Source organism: Hyperolius riggenbachi, chromosome 2 (assembly GCF_040937935.1).
Source record: "Hyperolius riggenbachi isolate aHypRig1 chromosome 2, aHypRig1.pri, whole genome shotgun sequence".
Lineage (NCBI taxonomy): Eukaryota > Metazoa > Chordata > Amphibia > Anura > Hyperoliidae > Hyperolius > Hyperolius riggenbachi.
In genome coordinates this window covers 104,754,784-104,771,939 of record NC_090647.1, presented here as the reverse complement: position 1 = coordinate 104,771,939, position 17,156 = coordinate 104,754,784, and the positions used below count along the sequence as shown (strand labels likewise).

Sequence of the window (17,156 nt, the reverse complement as noted above, 5' to 3'; positions counted from 1 at the left end):
ATGCAGGTCCGGCGCTTCCATAAAGGCAAGGAGGAGCAATTGGCCCCGGGCCCCCGACCTCCCCCTTAACTGTTACCTGCTCCCCAGGGTCCCTGCAAAATAGCAGCATTGGTATCTCACCGCACACTGTTCCGTTCCTTTGTGCTCCTGGCCTTCTTCCTGCTGCCTGCCTTGTGACAGACACATGTCATTATGTTTATACGTAATATGCACCGGTCACAAGATGCAGACAGCAGGAAGAAGACAGGAGCAGAGCATTGGCCACCGTAATAGTTAAGTTACGATGCTAGCATTGTGCAGTGGTCCCGGGGAGCACATAGGCGGTAAGGTGGGAGATTAGGGAGGTGGCAACCGGTTTGGGGGGCCCAGGGAACTGAGTTTGTGTGGGATGTCCCAGGTTACCTTTGCCCCAGGGCCCCACCGGGCATTGAACTCGCCCTGGTTCTGTGTCTCAGCCTGTAGCCTCCCTGCATTTTTGAAATTGAACCCCTGATGGGTCCTGTTCACCCCTGGTGTAGATGAATATATTGCACTGACTGTGCTAATGCAGACAGGCTGAGTGTCTTCCCCTCCCTCCTAGGCCAGCTGAAACACTCAGGGATATTTTGAGGACTCTTTTACATGGGAAACTTCAAGAAGTGAGACAGCTGCAATGCTTCTATTGCACAAACGTCCTGTAGTGAGGTGGATCCAATTCCCAACTTCCTAATCGAGATCTTTGGGATGGCTGCTGGTAAAGTGGCTGCTGATGTGTGGTTATTGTAAGTGACACTTGTGTATATTATTGGCACAGTAGCAGGGCAAAGGCACGTCATCTTTTCTGGAACAAGACATCATTTATCCTGTCTTTGTTAAACTACAAAGAAAAGCTGTATGATTAGGAACATGCTGTACAGTGTATGTTTTTATTCATTATTTCTTTGCGGTATTTTGTTATTTATTTTATTTTTAATCTCTTTTTATTTCACCTTGCTCAAGCCCCCCTTACCCTCACTGGGACCCTCAAAGGTTCCAGCAATGACATCACTTTGGGGCTTATGTCAAAAAACCCAACAGTGGCACAGCAATAGGAAATGCAGAGCTTGCAATTGTACCAGGGCCCCTAGATGGGGGGGTTTACGGTCACCAGGTGTCCTCCTTTAACCTCTGTATTAGTTCTTCATTGGTGCTATGCCAGTAATGATCAGCTCAATATGTGCATTGGATAGTGGCAAAAAAACGGGTCCCCTTCCCCCATCTTAGACTTCTCTAACACTGCGGCAGTTTTCGTCGGTTTTGGCATTCTGCGGTCGTCATGGGTTACATAACTGGAGATTGGGCATCTGTCTGCTGTTACCATATAAGCTTTTAGTCTATAGGATATACACAATACGCTAGTTACGTCTTAAGGGTCCCTGTCATAAAAGCCCGCAATGTGAGTACTTTTTACACTGTTTTTACTGTGAAGAGAAAAAAAAGTTTGCCTTCTTAAAAACAGAAGGTATTTGCGATGATTCAGGTTGGAGTGAGCATATGATGTCTCCCATGATGCATCACTGCTGAATATGCAAATCATCCTTTGTTGTCCCTGTAAACTAATCACACCTCCAGAACTGCTGGAATGCAATGATGTGTCAGCCTGTTAATTATACAGAGCCACAATAATCCATCATGCATACAGACTGTTTCGGATTGGTTGATCCTCATCAGTGCATGGCATGGATTAATGTGGCTCTATGGACTAGGACTTGAAGCACCCACAGTTACAAACTACCCAACAAGCTATTGGTGAACCAGAACTCATTGGAGTGTGTAAGGGACTACAAAGGACCAAAAAGCCCTTTTACTGTGAATAACAAACTGCTATTGTTTTTATTGGATCAAGTGACTATTGGTTTCTGTCACAGGAGCCCTAGTGGCTGACCGCACTTAGCCTTCTAAACGGTGCCAGCGCACAGATCGTGCGAACTCTGGTCGCAGTCAATGCGCAGGAACCGTTAAGAATTTGCCGCAGACAACTCAGAAGGGAGCCTGTGAGACACGGGTAATTACAACGTCACCTACTGGTTCAGAGTAAACTGCCACCACCGCGGTTACCATGGGACCGTGGAGCCCACTAACTGACTGACTAGTCCTGCGAATAAAACGGTTAAACACACGGTATTCTGTCTAGCCAACAACAAACAAACAGTAGCGTATCTTCAGAGACCCGGGATCAGTTCTGTGTGTGTGCTGATAAGCAGGGTAGCGGACAGTGAATGACTTGGAGAAAGTCGTTTATTCACGCAATATAAATAATTAATATATACAGACAATTATTAAAATCACAATTATTAAGACAGTAATAGCCAGTATAAAAAATAAAAGAAGGGAGAAAAATACTGAGTTCCTGGAAAGATGTCCTTTTTGTGGGAAAACAGAGTTCTGGGTTTCAATTTGAGTTCAGAGTTCAGACCAGGTGGATGCCAGCATATCCTCAAGCTGGCATCTGATGAGTTCAAGATGTTTCAGTGTGGAGGACACTGAGTTTGGGTCCTCTGCCATTCTTATGCCCCTGCTTCAGTAGGAGGGAGTGAGGGCGGGGAGCCATACACCCTCTTAGAAGATGAGATGAGCCCTCCCCTTGTCCTGGGGGCTAGAAATCATATCTACCCATATATGGGCTCTATCTCACAGAACCGTACAGGTCAGGGCAGATTTATTAACATTTTCAGGTCTGTCTCGATTTACCCAGCGCCCTGATACCAGACATGAGGGGTGGGACCCCTGTGGTATCATCAGGGCATTTTCAAACTGCCTAACTGGCAGTCCTTACCTCAGAATGTTCTGAAACTTCCTCAGAACCAGCACCGGGGCTCATGCTACACTTCCCCCACGTTTGGCGAAGCTGCCATCTCAGGAACCCCAGAAATATGACAGATCTGGGAAGTTATGGATTATGCTATGAGACTCAGGTTTATTCAGGATGTGTTCTAGCTGCTAACAGCTGACTTCCCTTTGATCTTTACCAGTGAGCAAGGTGTCAAGACCTCCCGGAGATTTGTAGCCTGCCTGGCTGCACCTAGGCATCCTGATCACCCCTTGGTTAATTAACATCTACATGAGATCAGCTAGGTGTCACCTTATACCTGATGGATGGGCCATCCGCACAGCTTGAAGCCAGGGACTCTCTGGGCCCAGGCTCATTAGCATATCAAAAGAGCCATCCAGCCTTTAGGATGGTGCTCTCTCTGCTAAGAAAAGGACTTCAGCTCCCCCTACACACTCAACCCAGATTGTATCGATTTGAAGCGCAATCGATGCAGGGAATCGAGTGCGATCGCTTTTTCTTCACGGGCGGTTACAGGACGCGCCTGCGGCCCCGCAACCGTCCGTGACAGCCCCCCCTGGGGAGAAGGCAGATAGACATTCATCAGCAAGATGTGTGTCGTTGCCGCTAACCTGCGAGATCTGATCTAGTTCCCCGTTGGCGTTCTGGGGTCGGCTGCCCGCTGCGTGTCGGCCAACCTGGCTGACGGGTCTCGGGTTGCCGGTGCGGCGGGAAAACCTATTGGAGCCTGTGGCTCGGTTCCCCTGGACCGGTCGCGGTCTGCTACCCTCAGGGTTGACCCGACATGGACCATTCTGGACAGGGCGTTTGCGCCACTGCAGTCGGACGTGGTGTCTGCCGGGACTGCTGACAACGGGCAGTGGGTTGGTTAGGTCAACAGCCAGCCCACGCAGGGTTCCCCTGCTAAGTGGCGGTGGACCTAAGGGAACCCCGCGTGGATCCCTGGACCTTCCCAGCTCCTGACAGACGGCGCATGCTCCACAGTAGTTTGCTACATCCCTGTTCATCCGGGGCCAATAAAACTGTTTCCGAATACCGGCAAGTGTCTTGCGGACCCCTGAGTGCCCTGTCAGAGGATTACCATGTGCGGATTTCAGCACATGTCCCCTGAACGCACTCGGGACCACAAGCCATTTGGTATTCGCGTGGGATCTACCTGTAGGGGGCTGTACAGACTCACTGTACAGTCTCCCACCTTCCCAGTACACCTTGAAAGCGGCCCCGTCTGCGAGGGGCTCAGCGGCTTGCTGCCTGAGCACCTCCAGGCTTGGGTCACTTTGTAGTGCGGCTGAGAATACGGCGCTGTCAGTTTCAGCCAATTGGCTCATGTCACACGAGGCCAGCGGCTGAAAGATCTCATCCCTGCGGTCAGAGGAGGGGGAGGAGGCCGGAACCCCCTCCACCTGTTCTGAGCTCGGGTTCTGAGCAGTGCAGCTGCGCGGTACTGCTAGCACAGGTACACTGTCAGAATGGCACAGACGGACATTACTCAAATCATCATTGCATGCAGTAATGACATTGACAGGTATAGACATTTTTTCATTACAGACAGGTTGTACAGTAAACTCAGGTACAGTTACAGCATCATCACAACAGACAGTCTGTACATCAAACTCAGGTGCCTTTGAAGCAGGCACTATTGAACCTGGTACCCTTGAACTGGGCACATTCAACCCGCCTCCCCCTGGTGCTCCCCCAAGTGTATAAAGTACCTGGTGGTGGGTGGAGAGTCCGTCTCCTTCCGTGAGCGACAAGGCGGTCGTGGCAGGTTCATAGTAGGACACAAGCTTGCCCAAATCAGTCCCCAGCAACACAGGGACTGGGAGATCCTTCATAACCCCAACAACCCTTTCGTGGATCCCTAATCCCCAATCCAGCTTCACTGTCGCGTGGGCTATGTGAAAAAGGGTGCCCTCTACTCCAGTAAGGGCAAGGGATCGGCTGGAGCTGATGCTCTCCTTTGGCACAAGATGTGAGTGAACTAACGTGATGTCAGCTCCGGTGTCTCGAAATCCGGTGACAACTTTGCCGTTCACTCTAACAAGTTGCTGCTGGTCGGTTCGGTCGCGGATTTCCTTTCCGCGTGCAAACAGGACAAAATCTGATGATCCAGGCTGTGGTTCGTTGGCGGGCTGCCTCTGCTGTGGGTGAGGTACAGGTGATGCAGATGATCCAGGTGCTGGTGGTGTCTGTCTCCGCTCCGGACAGTCGAATTTCATGTGTCCGGGCTGGCGGCAGTAGTGACAGGTGACCTCTCCAGGCGCTGCAGGCCTGGGTGCAGCAGCTGCGCTGGGTGGCCTCTGTGGCGGACGGCTCACAGGGGCAGGAGGGTCTGCCGAGGTATTGGGCTGACCTCCTCTCCAGCTGGATGGGACAGTTCTGCGGGTATCAGCCACCTGGGTAGTTGCAAAAGTCTCAGCAAGGTCTGCAGCGACAGTTGCTGAAGCCGGCCTGCGTTCTAGCACAAACTGGCGTACATCAGCAGGGCAAATGTTCAGAAATTGTTCCAGGACTATCAAGTCCTCCAGGACATCATAAGACCCTTTGGTGAGGCCTAGTGTCCACTGGCGGAGTGTGGTGAGCAAGCTGCTGGCCACATCTCGGTACGAATCAGAAGATTTTTTCTGCCAGGCCCTGAACTTTTTCCGATAGGCTTCTGGCGTCAGCTGGTACTTAGTAATGATAGCGTCTTTTATAGCAGCATAATCATTATCCTTCTCCGCAGGCAATTCTGCGAAGGCATCAAGCGCTTTGTAGCGCAGCAAAGGTGTCAGATGTCTGGCCCACTGGTCTTGGGACAGACGATACTGACGGCATGCTTTTTCAAAAGACCGCAAAAACAAGTCAATGTCTGTGTCTTTTTCAATATTAGCAAATTTAAATTTTGCACTTACGGGTGGTGCAGCTCCTTCAGCAGGGAGGCTGGGCGGTGAACTCCGGCTGGCCTGTTGAACCTTTGCCATGTTGAGCTCATGCTGTCGTCTCTCCCGCGCCTCTGCAGATTGGCGCTCCCGTTCTCGCTCAGCGGCATCCCTCTCTGCGTGGCGTTCAGCAGCAGCAGCGGCTTGCCGCTTCCGTTCCTCCCGCATTTGGCGCTCCTCACGCATGTACTGCAGGTACTTGTCCAGGTCAGTGTCCATCAGCTTTTGTAATGCCTGCTGCATTAGCGGATCAGTACAAACGGACAGTCCAGTACTGGCCGGTTCCAGGCGAGTACTTTCAGAAACTCTGGGATTGGGGTCCACACTGACATTCTCCTGCGTAACTGTTGATGCAGGGCCCTCAGGATGCACAACCTCTGTACGGTCAGGAGTCTCAGTCTCTGGTTCCCCTTGCCTTGAGTCAGATGGGTCAGCGTCTACCTCAGCAGACACATCCAGCTCCTGCAGTTGCTGGGTATCCCATTGAAACAATTCCGTTACCAGGTCCCCTTGTTTCTTGCGGCCGACATCAATGCCTCTCTCTTGGCAAAGATTTTGCAGGTCCGCCAGGCACATTTTCTTGTAGTTCCCGGACATTTCCACGCCAAATAAAATAAAACTTTTGGGGAGGGGTACTGGCTACACAGTCTCTCTGTATATATAAAAAAATATATTGCCTTCCAGCTACACCAACGAATTAGTTCGTTTCTTGATAGCGCTAGCGCTATCGTAGATACTTTCAGCACAACACAGGTCCCAACCGCTGCCTAACACTGTCACAGGAGCCCTAGTGGCTGACCGCACTTAGCCTTCTAAACGGTGCCAGCGCACAGATCGTGCGAACTCTGGTCGCAGTCAATGCGCAGGAACCGTTAAGAATTAGCTGCAGACAACTCAGAAGGGAGCCTGTGAGACACGGGTAATTACAACGTCACCTACTGGTTCAGAGTAAACTGCCACCACCGCGGTTACCATGGGACCGTGGAGCCCACTAACTGACTGACTAGTCCTGCGAATAAAACGGTTAAACACACGGTATTCTGTCTAGCCAACAACAAACAAACAGTAGCGTATCTTCAGAGACCCGGGATCAGTTCTGTGTGTGTGCTGATAAGCAGGGTAGCGGACAGTGAATGACTTGGAGAAAGTCGTTTATTCACGCAATATAAATAATTAATATATACAGACAATTATTAAAATCACAATTATTAAGACAGTAATAGCCAGTATAAAAAATAAAAGAAGGGAGAAAAATACTTAGTTCCTGGAAAGATGTCCTTTTTGTGGGAAAACAGAGTTCTGGGTTTCAATTTGAGTTCAGAGTTCAGACCAGGTGGATGCCAGCATATCCTCAAGCTGGCATCTGATGAGTTCAAGATGTTTCAGTGTGGAGGACACTGAGTTTGGGTCCTCTGCCATTCTTATGCCCCTGCTTCAGTAGGAGGGAGTGAGGGCGGGGAGCCATACACCCCCTTAGAAGATGAGATGAGCCCTCCCCTTGTCCTGGGGGCTAGAAATCATATCTACCCATATATGGGCTCTATCTCACAGAACCGTACAGGTCAGGGCAGATTTATTAACATTTTCAGGTCTGTCTCGATTTACCCAGCGCCCTGATACCAGACATGAGGGGTGGGACCCCTGTGGTATCATCAGGGCATTTTCAAACTGCCTAACTGGCAGTCCTTACCTCAGAATGTTCTGAAACTTCCTTAGAACCAGCACCGGGGCTCATGCTACACTTCCCCCACGTTTGGCGAAGCTGCCATCTCAGGAACCCCAGAAATATGACAGATCTGGGAAGTTATGGATTATGCTATGAGACTCAGGTTTATTCAGGATGTGTTCTAGCTGCTAACAGCTGACTTCCCTTTGATCTTTACCAGTGAGCAAGGTGTCAAGACCTCCCGGAGATTTGTAGCCTGCCTGGCTGCACCTAGGCATCCTGATCACCCCTTGGTTAATTAACATCTACATGAGATCAGCTAGGTGTCACCTTATACCTGATGGATGGGCCATCCGCACAGCTTGAAGCCAGGGACTCTCTGGGCCCAGGCTCATTAGCATATCAAAAGAGCCATCCAGCCTTTAGGATGGTGCTCTCTCTGCTAAGAAAAGGACTTCAGCTCCCCCTACACACTCAACCCAGATTGTATCGATTTGAAGCGCAATCGATGCAGGGAATCGAGTGCGATCGCTTTTTCTTCACGGGCGGTTACAGGACGCGCCCGCGGCCCCGCAACCGTCCGTGACAGTTTCCTTATTTGCCTTGGTGGTGGTCACCTATATGTGTTGAGTACTTTGGTGACTGCAGGCATCATCTGACACCAAGCGCCGAGGATTTCTAATATTTTAATTCTTTGAGGTGCCAAAGCTGTAGGGTCCCCTAACCCTAACTAGAGATGAGAACTTTATTCTATACTAATTAGACAAATAAGATGTTAGGTTCAATAATATCACCTAGCTGGGAAAGAATTGTGGTTAGCCATGGCACCGTGGTTTTGCCCTATTGACCAGTGGGCAACATTCCTTATGGGGAAAAGGTGGTTTTTATTGCAATTGTCCCAATATTTTGGTCGTAATGTCAATCGCAGGTCAATCGCAGGTCAATCAGCACCAAGGTTGAATAGTGTATGGGTAACTTAACAGTGTATGGGTACCTTTAGTTATAGAATAATGCAAGGGATGCAATGATATAGAGACATTTTTTCCGAGCTTTTGGAATACCAAAATATAAAACAAATCTTCACTTGCAGATTTCATGGGTTGTTGGTTTTTGGAACAAGCGTTATATAACATCTGGAAAAAAACAGATTGATGTCAAACGAGAGCTGCTCCCTCATCAACTCCATATGTGTCTTTTACACACTGATTTCTGCAGTGTCTTCCAAGACATAACATAGCCATGTTTTCTATATCGGTAAACTGATACCCCAGAGGAGAACTTCATAGCAACATCAACAATCCAAGATATTCTGCTGAATATCCAAAAAATCCTCCCCTCCTCCATTTTCTTCCATCTCAGTATTTTTTGTATTCTTCCATAAAGATAACAATATTTTAATATGTTATAGGCTTCTTCTAAAATAATCTTTGGATTTTACCAAAAGAACAGTATGTGCATTTTGAATTAAAACAATGAAATAAGGAATTGGCACCAATTTTGTGAAAATCGTAATCATCCCGGAGTGTGCGGAGGTAGCAGGCTGTGTATGCAAGGGATTAACTCTGCAGGTGCGCTCCGTGTCGCATTCCATCTTCCTAGATTCTGCCTCCTTGACCAGAACTTTACTGAAAGTGTAAGAAGATGGAACACTGCATGGAGTGCATCAGAAGGGAAGCGGTGACTCACGTGAGGTAACCCCCTCATACACAGCCCGCAATCCCCCTCCCCATACATACATTTTGTGAAATCATTCTCGCTATTTCTTACTGAATTATTTTTGAAAGGAGGAATCGAGACAGAAATAAAAAGTGAAGGTTAAGATGTTGTGATTGTTGAGATCAAGGCCGGTTCTAGACTTTTTGCTGCCTGAGGCAAACCTGTGAGGATGCCCCTCGTCCCCCCGAATTGGAATGATCGCACAGCACCCGACAATTTGCACCACACGTTATAGCTGCAGTGTGCCCCCCCAAAAAACAGGTAGGTAGCCAGGTATTGGTGCCCCCATTATTGTTAGCCAGGTACAGTTGCCACCAGTATAGGTTAGCCAGGCGCTCTCTTCACTTCCTGTTTCTACCTAGTGCTGGCCCCAGACTACTGCCGCCTGAGGAAGTCGCCTCACTTGGCATCATGGGCGGACCAGACCTGGTTGGGATGAGGGTAACCACTATGTATACTTTGCAGGAAGTACTGAATCAGGATGATACCATTCATTCACTAACTTTGAAGAAAAAGAGTAAGCTTTCAGCTAATAAGCGTTCCTGCTCTAACAGATAAGCAATAGCTTGATAACCTTTAAAAAAACATTGCTTTGTTACAGCTGATAATCAATGCATTGCTGATACACATCCTGCAATAAATATTCAGTGTATTTACTGCCTGCTTTCATGGAAGCAGATATAGTGTTAATATCCTGTTTTTACAAATTAGCTGCTCTGCCAAGGCAGCCAGCTGACACAGCTGAGAGATCAAATTACACTTGCGGTTAGTCACACATGAGGGGAAATTAGACAAGCTGAACTCTCATAATATACTGTATACAGGGTGCATTTCTCTCTGTCTTCCTTCTGTCCTGTGGAATAGTTCAGGTACACTTTAATGTAAGTTTTGTTTTGCTAAGGTTAGTGTGTGTTTTTGAACGAAACAACCTCCTATTAATGTTTTATTGACTTTTTTTTTACTTAGGTTCCTCTCAGTTCATGTGAAACTTTTTGCACAATACTGTTTATATATTTTTTTTTTCATTACGAAACAAACTTTATTCTGTAGACTGTAACATATTTCTCATTACATGTAATCGTTTTACCCTCGTCTGGCAGGAAATTCTCCACATCAGTTACATTATGGTCCTGCATGAGTCCATTTCCTGCCGTCTTTCGCTCTTGCTATCGAAATATCTCCATTTGCCCTGGCATAATTACCAAATTAGGTTTTCTCATTACTGGATTCATGGAGTCAAGTGAAGGAGGCTCCATCAGTCTGATAAGCCTTTCTGTAGGTCTGTCAGAATTTCAAATAACTGTAGATAAAAGGAGAGCTATGAATGGGGGCTCTTATCAGTGGTACATGCTGATTATCCTGTTGGTTGATGGGTATGCATTTAGCAGTGTGATTACAAATGAGGAAAGACCTCTCATTAATCACTGCAGGAAAGTTGCAGCAGTTTACCCTGCGCTGGCCATTGTTCTGTAGCCAGGTTCCTAATTTGGAAAGATTTTGATAACCAGCGCTGAGTCTGTGTTACTTGGCAAGTGGTTTTATACTTCTGTGTCCCGGCTCTGTTCACTGGGGAAGTGATTCATTGTGTGCGTATTGTTTTACTTATGATGCAATGTGTATATCGCAGCGATCCTCCTAAACATCATGCCGAACGTCCTGGACTTTTATTTGGCTGCCTCATTACAGCCTGAGACTTGTTGCTTAGCATGCCGCTGTGCTGCACATGGCTGCTAATGAAAACATCGTTTGTTGTAGATACCGAGCTCCGCACCGTCGCTGTTGTAAGAATGGCTTGATATAAACGCCTTGTCACCACAGCTTAAAATGGACTAAACTTCCTGCTAACATTATTTAGCAAAATTCCAACCATGAAGAACACATCTGAAAAGACTTGGTTGTCACTACTGGTACTATATAGTATGTAAAAGCCTCCAGTGCAATTTGAAATATAAATAAATGCAATTGATGTCCTCCATATAGTACCCTAATGTAGCTTCGGTGTTTGAATGAGAATATAAATCACCCATTCACTTGGAAATGGCCTCGAAGTACCTCTGAACTGAGAGGGGGTTTGCTTGCCGTTAGCAACATTTTATGTGTGGTGCTGTGACATATGTCACAGCACCATCCTCTCAGTCTAGTGCCCCTTGTGGTCCCCGCACTAGTCAGCCGAAATCTTCGACTGACTAGAACATTGAATATGGGTGGGCACTGGACAGGAAGTGGCAGTCATCCTCCCCAGGAAAGCCCACAGACACGCCTCCCCATGATGTAATAACTTACTTGTTAAAAAAAAGACCCCACAGCATAACTCACATACCCCATGTTCCTATCACTGTCTCTTCCATCCTGTCAGCTCTCCCGTTCTGCCGCAGTGTCCTCTCATAAATGCTGGTATTTTGCACAGCGATGGTGCTAACAAAATATTTTTATACTGTTAAAATTACTGTTAGTTTAATCTTCAGTCAGCTTTTATTTGACTACTCATGCTGAATTATACTTCCTTGTAACCATGACAACAGAGCATTTGTTTGGTGGATATATCCACTCCAGGTTTTCAGTTCTGCATCCCATTGCCCTCTGCTTCATTCACATTGTTAGGGTTAGTCACATCTGCAGTGACTACACAATTCCAAATGTTTGCTCACAGCTCATATGCAGCCACACCCAATTACAACTTCCTGCAATACATCTGTGAAAAAATGGAGAAGTTCAAAACGCTCTACGTCCTATAAATCAAACCAGTGGGTGCAGGATCTGGTAAGCCAGGCCAGTCCATAAGAATACACAGAAGGATCGGCAAACCAACCATTGGGTGAAAAAAGCTGGTATTCTTTATTCAGGAATTCCACATGGCAAGTGCATAAAACCCACAAGGTTCAACTGACGCGTGTCGGGCTTGCAATCTGCCCTTAGTCATAGTCAAAGTATAGGCAGGTACTGGACTTTTCAGTATACTGTAGAAGTGTGACCACGCTAAGGCCTTTTTCACACGGAAGACTGAAGGTGGGAATTCTCCACCAGGCAACTGCTTTCGTACACCAGCTCAGTGGTTGCCAGGACTCAGTGTGGGTGCGGAATAAAGGCGCAACACCCACGCACCACTCACCTTTGAGCGCAATCGTGTCAGTGCTTAGACACAACATGCTGCGGTTTTCTGCCACAGGGTAACACCACTGCATGTCAAGTGAAGACATGCATGGTGTTACAAACTCTACCATTCAGCCACTTTTTAATCATACCCGAATGGTGCCTGTGGCCCACAGACAGATGACTGATCTGCCCAACAAGCACGTAGTTCAGCCTACCATGTGAAAGAGGCCTTACTATACCCCAACCACCGCGTCCCTGTGATCTCGCCGCTGGGAGACTTGGGCGCAGGATACAGCCGGTACGGCTTATCCTGCTTCTGCACAAGTACCCAGCAGCGTTAAATACTATTCCCCTTCCAGGTCCACGGGGATAGTGGGGAATGATGTAATTCGTCTTCCAGCTATTGCTGGAGGCCCGAAATACAGTGTTTTAAAAGTAACTTCAGCTCTGTCTTCTGACGGCGCCGAAGGTCCTTACTGTGCGCCACTATAGCCGTTATTCCTTTTACAGTCTATGGTTACGCCGGCTGCGCCCAAATCTCCTGCGCTGTTATTACAGTACTCGCAAACACGACCTCACTTGACCAACACTCAGCAGATATTATTATTAGCTATTAGAGCTGAAAGCAAGTATTGTTTACATTTTCTGGCACTTTTAGAAAACTTGAACTGGCTGCAATATACAGATAACTTTTAATAGCATTTACTTATAAAACACTGAGAGATGACCAGAAGATAAATCAAACAAATACTTCATCTTGTAAATGAGAATGAAAAGAATTCTGTTCCCAAGGCATTTTGTGACCATGCATGGGATCTGGATTCACCACTTTGATCTAGAGACCAAAGAACTATCAAAGCAGTAGAACGCCTTGGATACTGGTGCCAGAAATAGTTGCGTTCAAGTCTGTGCCAGCATGTTGATGCAGCTTCCTTATGATTTTGAGTGAATGTTGCTGATACCGGATCTTAAGGCCTCATTAATAGGGGGCCTCCTGTGCACATGCTAGTGACGAGTTTACTCTAGCATGTGTGTAGCTTAAAGGCTATCCAAGGCGAATTAGATAAACTAGCTTTACCAGCCCCTAAAGGTCACGTCTGTCCCTCGCCGCAGCTCTGGTCTTCTCTCTGCTCCCGCTGGCAGGGTCAGAGGTATCACCAGATCCCGGTGGGACGCTGTCTTCTGCGCATGCGTAGGCCTGCACCCACACCGCGTGCACCCACATCATCAGGAATGTAAACCCAGTACATCTAACTTTACTGCAGTGATCCATTCATTACACGGACAAGCAGTGCATATGACTGAAGGGATATGTTGGGCATGCCATATTTTACTTTCCGAACGAAATCACTTCCATTTCCTGCTCCCTGCCAAGAATCTATTCTAGTGTGTTACATAGTCAGCTCTACAGGACTAACATATATCTGTGTAATGTAGCTTATTAAAATGCTGGCCATATTTATAAGTTATCTATTCATATATCATGTTTGCAATGCATGCTGGGATGTTGTTAGCAGAAGTGGACTTAAGCTTTCAATCCATGGGCACCTCATTCAGCATTATGATGCTGTTTTTCCTTTGAAAAGGCTTCCAGCGGCTTCTCAGACAGTGTTCAGATCCCGTCTATCTAAACATCCTCTGTAATACATAAATTCCACAACAGTGAAGTCAAGTACCAATTAAATACTTGCTTTAAATTATTCAAAGGTGAACCTGTCCAGAGGCGGGACAAGGTCCTCCAGAACCCAAGGCTGAGACACCAAAGTGCGCCCCTCCATCCCTGCCACCCCAGCTGTCACACACTGATTGCTATTAGACTAAGAGGCACCACAGGGCCCACAACCTCCCCAACACCTTAATATCTAGTTATCTGGCTTGCAGTCACTGCTATGTATCCCCTTTTCTTATTTCTTTCTGTTTCAAACACAATTAGGAATGACAGCTGAATGAATTGTGCTCCCCCTCCTTCACTGCACCCTGAGGCTGGAGCCTCTCCAGCCTATGCCTCGGCCCGGCCCTGAACCTGTCACTAAAAGCACATTTGGTAGTAGTTCCTGTGTCCAGAATACTAATTCCATTTTAGTGATGTTCTGTTACAAAGTATATCCCTAGAACAGGGGCAAACCCAGGATTTTCGAGAGGGAGATTCCTTTCGGCAAGCCGCACACTACCGCGCATGCGTTTGCCCACAAAAGAAGGGTGCCACTCTGGGGGGAGAAGAGGGAGGAGGGTGCCACTCTGGGTGGGTAGGAGGGTGCCATTGTGGGGGAAGAGGACAGAGGAGGGTGCCAACATGGGTGGGTGGTAGGGTGCCACTTTGAGTAGGAGAAGGGTGCCACTCTGGGGGGAGAGGAGGGTGCCAACATGGGTGGGTGTTAGGGTGCCACTTTGTGTGGGAGAAGGGTGGCACTCTGGGGTGAGAGCAGGAAGGAGGGTGCCACTCTGTGGGGGTGAACTGAAGGGTGCCAGTGTGGAGAAAGCAAGATTGCGGCACCAGCCGCCGAAGTGTAATACAGGGAGGGGGTGACATCACTCCTCCCTCCCTCTCCATCAGTGTGGGAAACCGCTGGATGGTCCAGAGGCTTCCCAGATCCTCTTAAAGCCCATCATTCCTGTACTGGATCCCTCTATACCCATTCACATAAATGCATGTCCAATAGGTTTCTTCTCATCACTAGGAGCTGTGGAGGAGCATATCCAGACTGGGCATGTGTGAGTATGGTCAGAGCATGCCCAGTAAAATGAAGCACTCATGCATGGAGGACAAAAAGTCAAGCACTTGATGTTTTGTTCTAATGAACATGCATAGGCCTTACTCATGCAAGCCCAGCCCAGATGCACTCGTCCATGGCTGGGAGGACAGCCAGAAGATAAAGAGAGACCCTGACCTTTGGGGGGCCTCTAAAAGCTATGTGGCCCATAGGCAATTGCCCCATTTAACTCTATGGAAGCACCAGTCCTGGTCAGTCTTCAAGCACTATCATCCTCGGTTCAATTCCCAGTCTGGACACTATCTGTGTGGAGTTTTTATTTTCTTCCCATGCTTACATGGGCTTTCTTCATGCACTTTGGTTCGAACCCACATCCCAAAACATAGCCACAGGTTAATTGTATCATTCCTTTGTTATATATATATATGGTGGGGCTAGGTGGCAATGTAAAATTCTCACAGAGATCCAATGGAAAATAAAAGTTTGCTTTCTTAAAACAGAAAGTAGGCTGGAGTTAGCTCTGAGATGCAGTGGCATACCTAGGGAATTTGACACCCGGCGCTGATTATTTACAGACAACACACCAATACTGCGGGCACCTACCTACCTAGCCTATACTGGGGAAAGCTACCTATCTAAACTATACTGGGTGAACCTACCTATCTAACCTATACTGGGGTCACCTACCTATCGAACCTATGCTGGGGCAACTATTCTGGCTACCTATATTAGAGGCACCCACCTAGCTAACCTGTACTGGGGCACCTACCTATCTAATCTATACCAGGGGCAACTGCCTATCTAACCTATAATGGGGGCAACTATACTGGATACCTTTACTGGAGGCACCTACCTGGCTAACCTATACTGGGGGCAATTATACTGGGGCACTTATGCCTGGTTACTTATACTGGGGGGGAGTACCTATAGCCCACTACCTATAATGGAGCACCTATGCCTGGCTACCTATACTGGGGGGACCTATAGCCCACTACCTATACTGAGTGCAACTAGACCTAGTTAACCTATACTGCAGGCACCTATACCTGGCACCAGTGCGCGGGGGGGCACCATTTTTACACTCTCGCCCTGGGTGCATTTTAGCCTAGAAACTGCCCTGGTTGCCCAATTTATGAATAAAAAGGTCACAGGTGGAAGAACACAGTGACTGAGCACCACAGCGGCACCCCTAGCCATGGCTACACCAGTGCTGTGAGCACCTGCAGCCTTGTGGTAGGTACGCCACAGCCGAGATGTCTCCCAGTGCATCACTGCTGAATTATGCAAATTATCCATTGCTGTCCCTGGAAGCTAGCCACACCTCCGCTGGAATGCAATGATGTGTCAGCTTTTTTTTTTTCGTCATTAGTGCATGGCATGAACTAATGGCTCCATGGCTTTGTAGCTGTGCACTGTGGGTTACACAAGTTTTACATCATTCGCTTCATTCTGCAGACTATGTCGTAGCTTCCTACGTTTGCCAGATGTACTATATACTCTGTCTGCATACCTGCATGTGTATACTATAAATAGTAAATACATTGTCCAGGCACATGCATTGTAACTGCCAGACATTGTATAACATTAACCATACAAATGTCTGACTGGATTATAGAATGTAGAGCAGGAGAGAGTGCAGCGGAGGTGAGTGAGTATTGGAGAGTTGGCAAACCTTTAACCCTTTTCTGTGTGGTATTTTAAGGTGAGGTTGTCAGCCGTGGTTAGATGCAATTTCCCAATAGTCTATTTCCAGCTTTAATGCACGTTTCTACCTCAGTTCATCTGAGGTAAAATGACCCAAATGCTTTGATTATATTTAATTGCTGCCAATTACACAGTAATGTCTGGTTGGTACGGCAACGATCCCATTTCCTACTTTAGTTTGTCGATGGGCATGAATTTTGATTGCAACTTAATTCATTGACTGGATTGGTAGGAAGTTATTAAACAGCAAGCATAAAGTCAATGCATTAGTTTATCCGTGTTTCTACAGAAGCATTAGCTGCACTGAAAGTTTCCTAGTTCTTTTTCTAATACTATATAAAAAGTAAGGCAAAAATGGTCATAGCAGCTTCCATGTTGACATTTGTTTTGCTTACAGGTCACTATGAGCTCAGATATCGCTGGTTGCTATGCAGGATGACTTCACTGCTCCCATTCTTCATTTTTTACATAATTACACCCTCCAGCACCGTCTACGCTCTCTGAAGGGATGTGTCTGGGTGTCCCCCACCTCTCTC

General features: G+C 47.3%; 1 long non-coding RNA gene across 1 annotated transcript in view; it reads right to left on the bottom strand.

The window, feature by feature from the left end:
* Positions 1 to 17,156, bottom strand: part of LOC137544003 (uncharacterized) — a 138,116-nt gene that overhangs the window by 64,913 nt on the left and 56,047 nt on the right. The gene's annotated exons all lie outside the window — the stretch shown is intronic.